Below are 12,480 nucleotides of genomic sequence, written 5' to 3'. Positions count from 1 at the left end.
ACCCCAGTTAGGAAAGACTGATTTGAGGGTTTCCTTTTCTTCTGCCCCTCCCTGTCCTTTCTTCTTTTATGTGTGGGAATTTCAATTAGCTGATTTTTTGTGTGTGTGTAGATGAAGATTTGCTTATGTTACTACATTTTGGGGGGCAGGACTGGCAGTCTGAGGTTAATTCTATGAGTCCTAGTTTAAGAACATCTTCTTTCAGTGTAACAAAACATAGTTTCTTTCTTTCTTTTTTTTTTTTTTTGGCTGCACCACACGGCATGTGGGATCTTATTTCCTAGACCAGGGATCGAACCCGCGTCGCCTTCAATGGAAGCACGGAGTCTTAACCACTGGACCGCCAGGGAAGTCCCCCAAACATAGTTTCTTTACTGGGTGTCTTGTTTTGGGGTGGGGAGCAGGAGATTGAGGAGGAAGGGCTTTTGCATCCTTTGAATGTTTCAAAAAATTATTTAATCTTGCAGAATCTTAAAATCTCTCCCCTGCCATTTCTTTTTCCCTTAATTGTATGGTTTCCAAAAGACAACTGGCTTTTCCTTTCCTTTTTTTTTTTTAATTAATAAACTTAATTTTTTAGAGCAGTTTTATCCTGAAACTGAGTGGAAAGTATAGATGGTTCCCGGTTCCCATATCTCTCTCTCTTTTTTTTCCTTTAGAATTATTTTATTAAATTGTAAATGTACAACAGCTTCTTAACTCTACACACGGACTTAAATTTTTTTTAAAGGAAAAACGTTATGTCTTATAACACCATAATCCTGGCTAGTAGCTTTTCAAAACGTTGAGAAAAATCTTAAAAAAGGTTTCACATGTCACCTGAAACTTACAAATTAAACATTATCAAAGAAGGAAAGCTTCTACATTCTTACAAAGACCACTAGAAAGAAACAATTAAAAAGCTAAGAAACTGTCTCAAAGGCGTTTTTTTTTTTTCTTTTAACAATCCTTTCTCTACAGTAAGGTAATGTTATTAAATAATCCAGTCCATTCACAAAATGGTTCTCTGCATCTGCTCTGGTGTCTTCTGCCATATCACTGCGTATTTATGCATGACCGAGATAAGAGTTTCCTTAACATTGTTACTTCGGTAACCTGAAGCTGTTCTGTTACCTCTGGGCTCTCATCCTCTCCTATGTATACAGTGAAGCCCATGGTAAATAGGAAGAAGCTCAATATTGACTTCTCCCTCCATAGCCCCCACTGCCTCCTGGACCATAGTTTCCTCTACCATACGGTCCCACATGTTCCTGCTACCACCAAAGTCTCCACTCTTCATAGTTAGAAGGTTGCTGGTTATAATTTCCACTTCCATAATTTCCTCCTCCATAGTTGTCATAACCACCTCTGTAGCCCCCACCCTGGTTGCCATATCCAGGTCCTCCACCACCATATCCTCTTCTTCCTCCTCCATAACCAGGGCTACCTTCAAAATTGCCACCTTCAGGCCCTCCTCCATACCCATTATAGCCATCCCCAAATCCATGACCATTTCCATATCCGTCAGATCCTCCTTTGAAGTTACTTCCTGGTCCTGGTCCAAAATTTCCACCACTACTACCACCAGAATCTCCAAAACCAAAGTGGCCTCCTCTTCCCCTTCTAGAACTTTGGACTTCCTGCATTTCTTATCTAGACAAAGCCTTTCTTACTTCTGCATTATGACCATTGATAGTATGGTATTTCTGCAACACAGTCTTATCCACAGGATCATGGTCATCAAAAGTAACAAACCCAAAACCTCTTTTCTTTCCAGACTGCCTATCAGTAATTATCTCAATGGTTTCAATTTTTCCATATTCCTCAAAGTAATCTCTAAGATGATGTTCCTCAGTATCTTCTTTAATTCCACCTACAGATAGCTTCTTCACGGTGACATGAGCCCCTGGCTTTCCAGAGTCCTCTCTTGCAACAGCACGTTTTGGCTCAACTGCTCTCCCATCAGTTGAATGAGGTCTTGCAGCCATGGCGGCATCAACCTCAGCCATGGATGAAAAAGTTACAAAACCAAATCCTCTTGATCTTTTGCTTGCAGGATCCCTCGTTACCACACAGTCTGTAAGTTTTCCCCATTGCTCGTAGTAGTTCCTCAAACTATCTTCTGTAGTTTCAAAGCTCAAGCCACAATAAAGAGTACAGAATTGTTCCTTTTCTCTCTCCATCGTGGACTCAGTTGCTTCAGCCTGATTGGCCGCAGCCGAGCGAGATGAGAGAGATCTCTGCGGACGAACACGAACCGGACTCGTCCTGGTGCTGTAGTGAGAACTGCCGCAGCTCGAGAAACAGCACCGCTAGGAGCACCTCCACTTGCGACCCGGCGCTGCTGCCACTGCCGCTGGAGCCGCTGCCACCGCTTTTCTAGAACCTTCCCCCAACTAACGGTTCATCTTCCCTACTTCAGGCTGTTGCGTACCCATATATCTCTTGTCCTTACACAGGCGCAACCTCCCCCACTATTGACATCCTGCACCCGAGTGGTATATTTGTTACAATCCATGGACCTACATCATCATCGGTTTTGACACATGTATAATAACATGAATCTACCATTATAGTGTCATACAGAATAGTTGCACTGCCCTAAAAATCCTCTGTGCCCTGCCTGTTCTTCCCTCTCTCCTCCTAACCCCTGGCAACCACTATTATTTTTACTGTCTCCATAGTTTTACCTTTTCCAGAATGTCATATAATGGGAATCATATAGTATGTAGCCATTTCACATTGGCTTTTTTCACTTAGTAATACTTATCTGAGTTGCCTTCATGTCTTTTTATGGCTTGAAAGCTCCTTTCTGTTTAGTGCCAAATAATATTTCATTGTCTGGCTATATCACAGTTTATCCATTCACCTAGGGGAGGACATCCTGGTTGCTTCTAAATTTTGGCTATTATCAATAAAGCCACTGTAAACATCACTGAGCAGGTTTTTGTGTAGACATAAGTTTTCAATTTATTTGAGTAAATACCTAAAAATGTGATTGCTGGATCAGATAAGAGTATGTTTAGTTTTGTAAGAAACTGCTGAATTTCCAAAGTAGCCTGTACCATTTTGCATTCCCACTAGTAGCGAATGAGAATTCCTGTTGCTCCATGTCCTCACCAGCATTTGGTGTTGTCCATGTTTTATATTTTGGCCATTCTGATAGGTGTGTAGTGGTATCTCATTGTTTTAATTTGATACATGATGACATATGTGAACATCTTTTCATATGCTTACTGCCATTTGTATATATTCTTTGGTGAGGTGTCTGTTCATGTCTTGCCCATTTTAAAATTTGCATTGTTCATCTTATTATTAAGTTTTAAGGGGTTTTTTTGGTATTATTTTGGCTAACAGTCCTTTATCAGATTTGTCTTCTGAAAATATTTTCTTCAAGTCTGTGGCTTCTCTCTCTCTCTCTCTCTTTTTTTTCATTCTCTTTTGATATTGTCTTTTACAGAGCAGAAGTTTTTAATTTTAATGAACTCCAGCTTATCATGGACTGTGCCTTTGGTGTTGTATCTAAAAAGTCATCACTTATACCCAAGGTCACATAGATTTTCTCCTATTCCAGTACCGTTTGTTGAAAAGATTACCTTTGCTCCATTGTATCACCTTTGCTTCTCTGTCAAAGATCAGCTGATTATATGGGTCTGTTTCTGGGCTCTCCTGTTTTCTTGATCTACTTGTCTGTTCTTTCAGCAGTACCACACAGTATCTTGATTAGTGTTACTTAATAGTAATTCCTGAAGTTAGGAAGTGTCAGTTCTTTGACTTTCTTCTGTTCATTTAACATTGTGTTCTCTATTCTAGATTTTTTACCTCTTCATGTAAACTTGAGAATTAGCTTGTTTGAGAGTCATAAAATAACTTGCTGGAATTTTGATTGGGATTGCACTGAATATTTAGATCAAGGTGGGAAGAACTGACATCTTGACAATAATGAGTCTTACCATCTATGAACATGGAATAGCTCCTTTATTTCGTTCTTTAATATCTTTTGTCAGAGTTTTATAGTTTTCCTTGTATAGATCTTATACATATTTTGTTAACTTTATACCTAAATACTTCATTTTGGTGGGGTCCTAATATAAATGGTAATGTATTCTTAATTTTAAATTCCATTGCTGGTATATATGAAATGTGATTGACTTTATATTAACCTTGCATCCTGCAACCTTGCTACAATTGATTACTAGTTCCAGGAGTTTGGGGGTCATTTTTTTTTTTCTACATAGATGATGATGGCATCTGTGAACAAAGATAGTTTTCTTCCTTCCGGATATGTATTCTTTTTATTTCCTTGTTGTGTCATATTGCATTAGCTAGGACTCCCACTACAATGTTGAAAAACAGTGATGAGAGGGGACATCCTTGCATTGTTCCTTAGCTTGAAAACTTCAAATTTTTTACCATTAGGTATGATGACAGCTGTGGGTTTTTTGTAGATGTTCTTTATCAAGTTGAAGTGCTCCCTCCATTTGCCTTTCATTTTACACTCTTTTTCCTTAAAGAGTGATGCCTGGAAGACTGTTTCTTTGCATCTCGAATCCTCTTTTGAGTCCCAAATTTGTAATCACCTCTGACCTATCAAAACTCTTTCTCAGTATTTTCACACTTAATGGGGTTTTTATGTCAGTCTTCAGTCTGCTGCTTGTTTCCCTCTTTTTTTTTCTTTTGCACAGTTATCCTGGACTACTCTTGCTCTTCATGAAGGCTTTATAGTAGGAACATTTGGGCGTCCTAGGATCTAAGTATTTCTTTTTCTACTTATTTTCTATTCCTTCTACTTATGCTGAGGGCTTGAGTTTTGTGTAGCTTCATTCGTTCTTTTTATTTTTTTTATCCTGTGACTTTGCCAACATTGCATATTAGTTCTACTTGTTTTGTTTTGTACACTCTTTGGATTTTCTGTATGGATAGTCATGCCATCTGGATGCTTTCTGATATTTATGCTTTTTATTTCTTTTTCTTGACTTATTGCACTGGCTATAACTAGTGAAATTTGTATTGAAGTGTGACAATGGATATTCTACTTTTGTTTTTGAGTACAATGGAAAGTGTTTCATTTTTGACCATTAAGTATGATATTAGCTATAGGTTTTAAAAATATATGTCCGGGCTTCCCTGGTGGCGCAGTGGTTGAGAATCCGCCTGCCAACGCAGGAGACATGGGTTCGTGCCTGGGTCTGGGAAGATCCCACATGCTGCGGAGCGGCTGGGCCCATGAGCCATGGCCGCTGAGCCTGCGCGTTGGGAGCCTGTGCTCTGCAACGAGAGAGGCCACAACAGTGAGAGGCCCGCGTACCACAAAATAAATAAATAAATAAATAATAAAGTAAATAAAAATAAAAATATATGTCCTTTATCACATTGAGGAAGTTACGTGAGACTTTTTAATCATGAGCACGTTTTGAATTTTGTTATATGCCCTAAATGCATCTATTGAAATCATCATATAACTTTTCTTATTCTCTTAATATGGTGTATTACATTGATTGTTTTGAATGTTCAGCTAATCTTTAATTCTGCGAAAGCCCCAACTGATCATGATGTATTATCATTTTAATATAATTTTATATTTGATTTGCTAATATTCAGTGAGGGTATTTTAATCTTTTTACCTGAAGGTAATTGGTCAGTACTTCCTTTTTTGATAATGTCTTTTCTCAGGTTTTAGCATTATGATTAGCCTAATAAAATGAATTAACCTCTCTATATCTAAAAAGAGTTTGGGAAAGATTACTGTTATTTCTTCCTTAAATGTTTGATAGTATTTATCAATAAAGCCATTTAGGGCTTGATTTTGCTTTGTGGGAAGGTTTTTGTTTTTGTGTAGCACTTAAATTTTTCTTAGCTTTTGGGTTTTGTGTGTTCTTCTTTCTCTAGTTCCTTTAGCTGTAAGGTTAGATTGTTTATTTGAGATTTTTCTTGTATCTTGAGGTAGGCTTGTATAGCTATAAACTTCCCTCTTAGAACTGCTTTTGCCGCATCCCATAGGTTTTGGATTATCGTGTTTTCATTGTCATTTGTCTCTAGGTATTTTTTGATTTCCTCTTTGATTTCTTCAATGATCTCTTGGTCATTTAGTAACGTATTGTTTAGCCTCCATGTGTTTGTGTTTTTTACGTTTTTTTCCCTGTAATTCATTTCTAATCTCATAGCGTTGTGGTCAGAAAAGATAGTTGATATGATTTCAATTTCTTAAATTTACTGAGGCTTGATTTGTGAACCAAGATGTGATCTATCCTGGAGAATGTTCCGTGCACACTTGAGAAGAAAGTGTAATCTGCTGTTTTTGGATGGAATGTCATATAAATATCAATTAAATCTATCTGGTCTGTTGTGTCATTTAAAGCTTGTGTTTCCGTATTTATTTTCATTTTGGATGATCTGTCTTTTGGTGTAAGTGAGGTGTTCAAGTCCCCCACTATTATTGTGTTACTGTCGATTTCCTCTTTTATAGCTGTTAGTAGTTGCCTTATGTATTGAGGTGCTCCTATGTTGGGAGCATATATATTTATAATTGTTATATCTTCTTGGATTGATCCCTTGATCATCATGTAGTGTCCTTCCTTGTCTCTTGTAACATTCTTTATTTTAAAGTCTATTTTATCTGATATAAGTATTGCTACTCTAGCTTTTTTATTGACTTCCATTTGCATGGAGTATCTTTTTCCATCGCCTCACTTTCAGTCTGTATGTGTCCTGAGGTCTGAAGTGGGTCTCTTGTAGACAGCATATATATGTGTCTTGTTTTTGTATCCATTCAGCAAGCCTGTGTCTTTTTGTTGGAGCATTTAGTCCATTCATGTTTAAGGTAATTATCAATATGTATGTTCCTATGACCGTTTTCTTAATTGTTTTGGGTTTGTTTTTGTAGGTCCTTTTCTTCTTTTGTGTTTCCCACTTAGAGAAGTTCCTTTAGCATTTGTTGTAGAGCTGGTTGGGTGGTGCTGAATTCTCTTAGCTTTTGCTTGTCTGTAAAGCTTTTGATTTCTCCATCGAATCTGAATGAGATCCTTGCCAGGTAGAGTAATCTTGGTTGTCGGATCTTCTCTTTCACCACTTTAAATATATCATGCCACTCCCTTCTGGCTTGTAGAGTTTCTGCTGAGAAATCAGCTGTTAACCTTATGGGAGTTCCCTTGTATGTTTTTTGTCATTTATCCCTTGCTGCTTTCAATAATTTTTCTTCTCTTTAATTTTTGCCAGTTTGATTACTGTGTGTCTCAGCATGTTTCTCCTTGGGTTTATTCTGTATGGGACTCTGTGCTTCCTGGACTTGGGTGGCTATTTCCTTTCCCATGTTAGGGAAGTTTTCAACTATAATCTCTTCAAATGTTTTCTTGGGTCCTTTCTCTCTCTCTTCTCCTTCTGGGACCCCTATAATGCAAATGTTGTTGCATTTAATGTTGTCAAGAGGTCTCTTAGGCTGTCTTCATTTCTTTTCATTCTTTTTTCTTTATTCTGTTTCACAGCAGTGAATTCCACCATTCTGTCTTCCAGGTCACTTACCCGTTCTTTTGCCTCAGTTATTCTGCTATTGATTTCTTCTAGTGTGTTTCTCATTTCAGTTATTGTATTGTTCATCTTTGTATGTTCTTTAATTCTTCTAGATCTTTGTTAAAGATTTCTTGCATCTTCTTGATCTTTGCCTCCATTTTTTTTCTGAGGTCCTGGATCATCTTCACTATCATTGTTCTGAATTCTTTTTCTGGAAGGTTGCCTATCTCCACTTCATTTAGTTGTTCTTCTAGGGTTTTATCTTGTTCCCTCATCTGGTACATATCCCTCTGCCTTTTCATCTCATCTGTCTTTTTGTGAATGTGGTTTTTGCTCCACAGCCTGCAGGATTGTAGTTCTTCTTGATTCTGCTGTCTGCCCTCTGGTGGATGAGGCTTGTGCAAGTTTCCTGATAGAAGGGGCTGGTCATTGGTTGATGTTTGTTATCAAGGTAATCTGACCTCAAAATATATTGGGGGATGTTCCCTTTTCATCTGCTTTTTGAAAGAGTTTATATAGAATTGATACTATTTCTTCCTTAAATACTAAGTAAAATTCACCACTGAAACCAGTTTCTTTAATACCTTTAGGGCTATTGAGGTTTTCCATTTCTTCTTGTGTGTGTATTTGTGTATCTTTTAGGGACTTTGTCCCTCTCATCTGAGTTGTGGAATATATTAGTACAATTTTGTAATATTCCCTTGTTTTCCTTTAATGTTTGTAGGATTGGTATTCATGTTCCCACTTTTATTTCTGAGATAGGAAATGATTCTTATATAATTTTCTCCTTATCAGTCTTGCTAGAAGTTTGTCAATTTTGTTGATTGTTTCAAAGACATGACTTTTCTTTTCACTAATTTTTTTCCTTATTGTTTTTCTGTTTTCTAGTGTACTAATTTTGGATCTCATCTTTATTATTTCCTTCCTGCTGCTTATTTTGGGTTTAATTCACTAATTTTCTAGTTTTTTTATGGTGGAAGCTTAGATTATTGCTTTGAAGACCATTTTTTTTCTTTTCTAATACATGCATTTAATGCTGTCAGTCTCTCTAAGCACCACTTTAGTTATATCCCACAATGTTTAGTATGTTGAGTTTTCATTTTCATTTAGTTCACAGTATTTTCTAATTTTCCTTGTGATTTCTTTTTTGACCCATGTGGTGTTTAGTAATGCATTGTTTAATTTCCAAACATTTAGGGATTTTCTATTAGATTAATTTTGGATTAATTCTTTGTCATTTCAGTACATATTTTGCATGATTTCAGTCCTTTTAAATTTATTGAAACCTGTTTTATGGCCTAGAATAGCATTCATCTTGTTGAATGTTTGGTCTGTACTAGGAAAGAATGTGTTCCCTTGTTGGGTAGAGTGTTCTATAAATGTCCGGTTAATTTAGCTGATGGTGTTATTCACGTCCTCCATATCTTTACGCTTTTCTGTCTACTTGTTGTATGCATAACTTAAGAGAGGAGTGTTGAAGTGTCCAAACAAAAATTTGGATTTGTCTTTTTCTCCTTTGAGTATGTTATTGTTTTCTCCCCCACATGTATTTTAAAACTGTTAGCCAAGGGCATATGCATTTAGGATTATTATATTGTTTTAATAAATTGACCCCTTTAACATTATGAAAATATGTCACTTCATCCCTGGTTACATTCCTTGTTGTAAAATCTGTTTTGTTCAATAATAACATAGCCACTTTAGATGTCCTTTGATTAGTCATTGGATGTTATTTATCTTTTTCTATCCTTTAGGTTTAGCCAGTGTTCCTTTGTGTTTAAAGTGGGTTTCTTGTAGATAGCATATAGTTATCTCCAATTCCACAATCTCTGTCTTTTAATTGGGGTATTTTGACCACTTACATTTAACTAGTTATTAAGATGTTTGGTGTTAAATCTACCCCCTTGTTATTTGTTTTCTATTTGTCCCACCTGCTCTTTATTCCCTTTTTACACTTTTTTTCCTGCCTTCTTTTGGAGTAATTTAGTTTTTGAGTGATTCCATTTTCATCTTTACCATTGGCTTATTAGTTAAACCTCTTTTGCTTAATTTTTTTCCTCATGGTTGTTGTAGGGTTTACAATTCATGCCTTTAACTTGTCACAGCCTGTCTTGAAATGATAAGATATGCTTCACGTATGTGGAAGAAAGAACTTAGATCAATATATTCAATACTTCCCCTTCCTTCCTCCTCTCCTTGGTGCTATTGTTGTCTTACATTTTATTTCTACAAAGGCTATAAACTCCATGATATGTTGTTATTATTTTTGCTTTAATTACTGAGTCATATGTATGTGTATAAATGCATAAATTCAGAAGCTGTTTGTTTATTTTTAGTGTTGTAGGTCAGTTATACTTAAAAACAAACAGACTTACAGAAAACATGATCAAATTTGTGGTTACCAGAGGCAGGGGTATGGAGAGGGAGAATGTGGTCAAAAGGTACAAACTGCCAATGGTCAAAAGGTACAAACTTCCAGTTATAAGATAAATAAGTACTAGGAATGTAATTATAACATGATTAATATAATTAACACTGCTGTATGTTATATATGAAAGTTGTTAAGAGAGTAAATCCTAAGAGTTCTCATCACAAGGAAAAAAAATTTTTTTTCCTTTATTTTGTATGAGATGATGGATTTTCACTAAACTTACTGTGGTAACCATTTCATGATGTATATAAGTCAAATCATTATGCTGTACACTTAAACTTACCCATTGCTATATGTCAGTTATATCTCAATAAAACTGAAAGAAATATTGGTAAAGTCATTTTCAGTCAACAATTTAAAAGGTTTTTTTAAAATTGTGGTAAAATACACACGGCATACATTTTACCATTTTTAACTGTTTTGAAGTATATAGTTCAGTAATGTTATACAATGTTATGCATTGCAACCAATCTTGAGAACTTTTTCCTATTCATTATATAACCACTTCTCATTTCCCCTGGCAAATCAGGAACAACCATTCTACTTTCTGTTTCTATGAATCTGACTGCTCTAGATACTGCACATAAGTGGAATCGTACAGTATTTGTTTTTTTATAACTGACTTACTTCACTTAGCATAATGTTCTTAAGATTCATCCATGTTATAGCATGTATAAGAATTTCCTTTCTACTTAAGGTTGAATAATATTCTGTTGCATGTTTATACCATATTCTGTTTAGCATTTCATTCTTCAGTGGACATTTGGGTTGTTTCCACCTTTTGGCTATTGTGAATAATGCTGCTATACGAACATAAGTGTATAAATATTTCTTTGAGACCCTTCTTTTAATTCTTTTGGATATAGACCCAGAAGTGGTCTTGCTGGATCATGTGGTAATTCTATTTTTAATTTTTTGAGGAACCACCATTCAGTTTTCTGTAGCAGCTATACCATTTTACATTCCTGTCAGCAATGTACAAGGGTTCCAGTTTCTCCACATCCTTGTCAACACTTGTTATTTTCTGATTTGGGGATAGTAGTCATTCTGATAGGTGTGAGATGATATCTCATAGTGGTTTTGATTGGCATTTCCTTAATCATTAGTGATTTTGAGTATCTTTTCATAAGCTTTTTGGCCATTAGTATATCTTCTTGGAGAAGTGTCTATTCAAGTCTTTTGCCCATTTTGAATCAGTTTGTTTTTGCTGTTCAGTTGTAGGAGTTCTTTATATATTCTGGATCTTAATCCCTTATCAGATATATTACTTGCAAATATTTTTCCCCATTTCGTAGGTTGCCTTTTCACTCTGTTGATTGTACCCTTTAATGCACAGCAGTTTTAAATCTTGATATAGTCTGATTTATATATTTTTACGTTTGTTGCCCATGCTTTTGGTATCATGTGCAAGAAATCATTGCCAAATCCAATGTCATGAAGCTTTTCCTTTATCTTTTCTTCTAAGAGGTTTGTAGCTTTAGCTCTTACATTTGGATCTTTGACCCATTTTGAGTTAATTTTTATATATGTTACCAGGTAAGGGCCCAACTTCATTCTTTGGCATGTGTATATCCAGTTTTTCCAGTAGTGTTTGTTGAGAAAACTGTTCTTTCCCCATAGAATGATCTTGGTACCTTTGTCAAAAATCATTTGACCTTGTATGTGAGGATTTATTTCTGGGCTCTCTCCTGCAATTGGTCTGTATGTCTGTCTTTATGCCAGTACCATGCTGTTTGGAGTACTATAGCTTTGTAATAAGTTTTGAAATCAGAAAATGTGAGGCCGCCAATGTTGTTTTTCAAGATTACTTTGGCTATTCGGGGTCCCTTGAGATTCTGTATGAACTTTAGAATAGGCTTTCCTATATCTGTAAAACACTGTTGGAATTTTGATAGGGATTGCATTGAATCTGTAGATTGCTTTGGGTAGTATTGACATCTTAACAATATTAAGTCTTGAAATTCATGGCTAAAAGATGCCTTTCCATTTATTTGTGATTTGTTTAATACCATTCAGCAGCATTTTTAACTTCTCAGGTAGTCAATCTTATTTTAAAGAAATTAAAAAAGGAAAAAAAGTATTTTATAAATACTGTCATTTTTACCATTTTTCTCTTCATTTATCTCTGCATCCCTTCATTAGAATCAAGTTTTCTTCTGGTTTCATTTTTCTTCTGTCTGAAAATCTTTAACGTTTCTTGTGGTAGGTAAATGAACTAGGCGAATGCAGAGTCCTGGAAGCCAAGTGATTGAAGTCTATCACGAAGGAGGGAATGCTCAATCTTGTTGATAGGTCCAGAAATGTGAGCAATGAGAATTGACCATTAGATTTAATAACTTGTAATATGAAGTCTATTCTGATGAAAAGAAATGATTAAACAAAGGAAATTACATTCTGTTCAGACATCCATTTATTAAATACACATTCTCATGGATTCAGCAATCCTAGGAATTTGATTGAAAGAGGCAGTTATTCAAAGTAGGCATAAAGGTTAATTCCAGTGTTGCATGTGACAGTAAAAAGTTTAAATGTTCATTACTTACCTGTATTGAGTAAATAAATTA

General features: G+C 35.7%; 1 protein-coding gene and 1 pseudogene across 11 annotated transcripts in view; one reads left to right on the top strand and one right to left on the bottom strand.

Annotated features, from left to right (window-relative positions):
• FBXW11 (F-box and WD repeat domain containing 11) overlaps nt 1-12,480 on the top strand; it is a 127,715-nt gene that overhangs the window by 59,142 nt on the left and 56,093 nt on the right. The window lies entirely within an intron of this gene.
• LOC131754683 (heterogeneous nuclear ribonucleoproteins A2/B1 pseudogene) lies at nt 1,086-2,162 on the bottom strand (annotated as a pseudogene).

This window comes from Kogia breviceps, chromosome 4, assembly GCF_026419965.1.
Source record: "Kogia breviceps isolate mKogBre1 chromosome 4, mKogBre1 haplotype 1, whole genome shotgun sequence".
NCBI classification, from domain to species: Eukaryota; Metazoa; Chordata; class Mammalia; order Artiodactyla; family Physeteridae; genus Kogia; species Kogia breviceps.
This window is presented reverse-complemented; position numbering and strand designations above follow the sequence as displayed.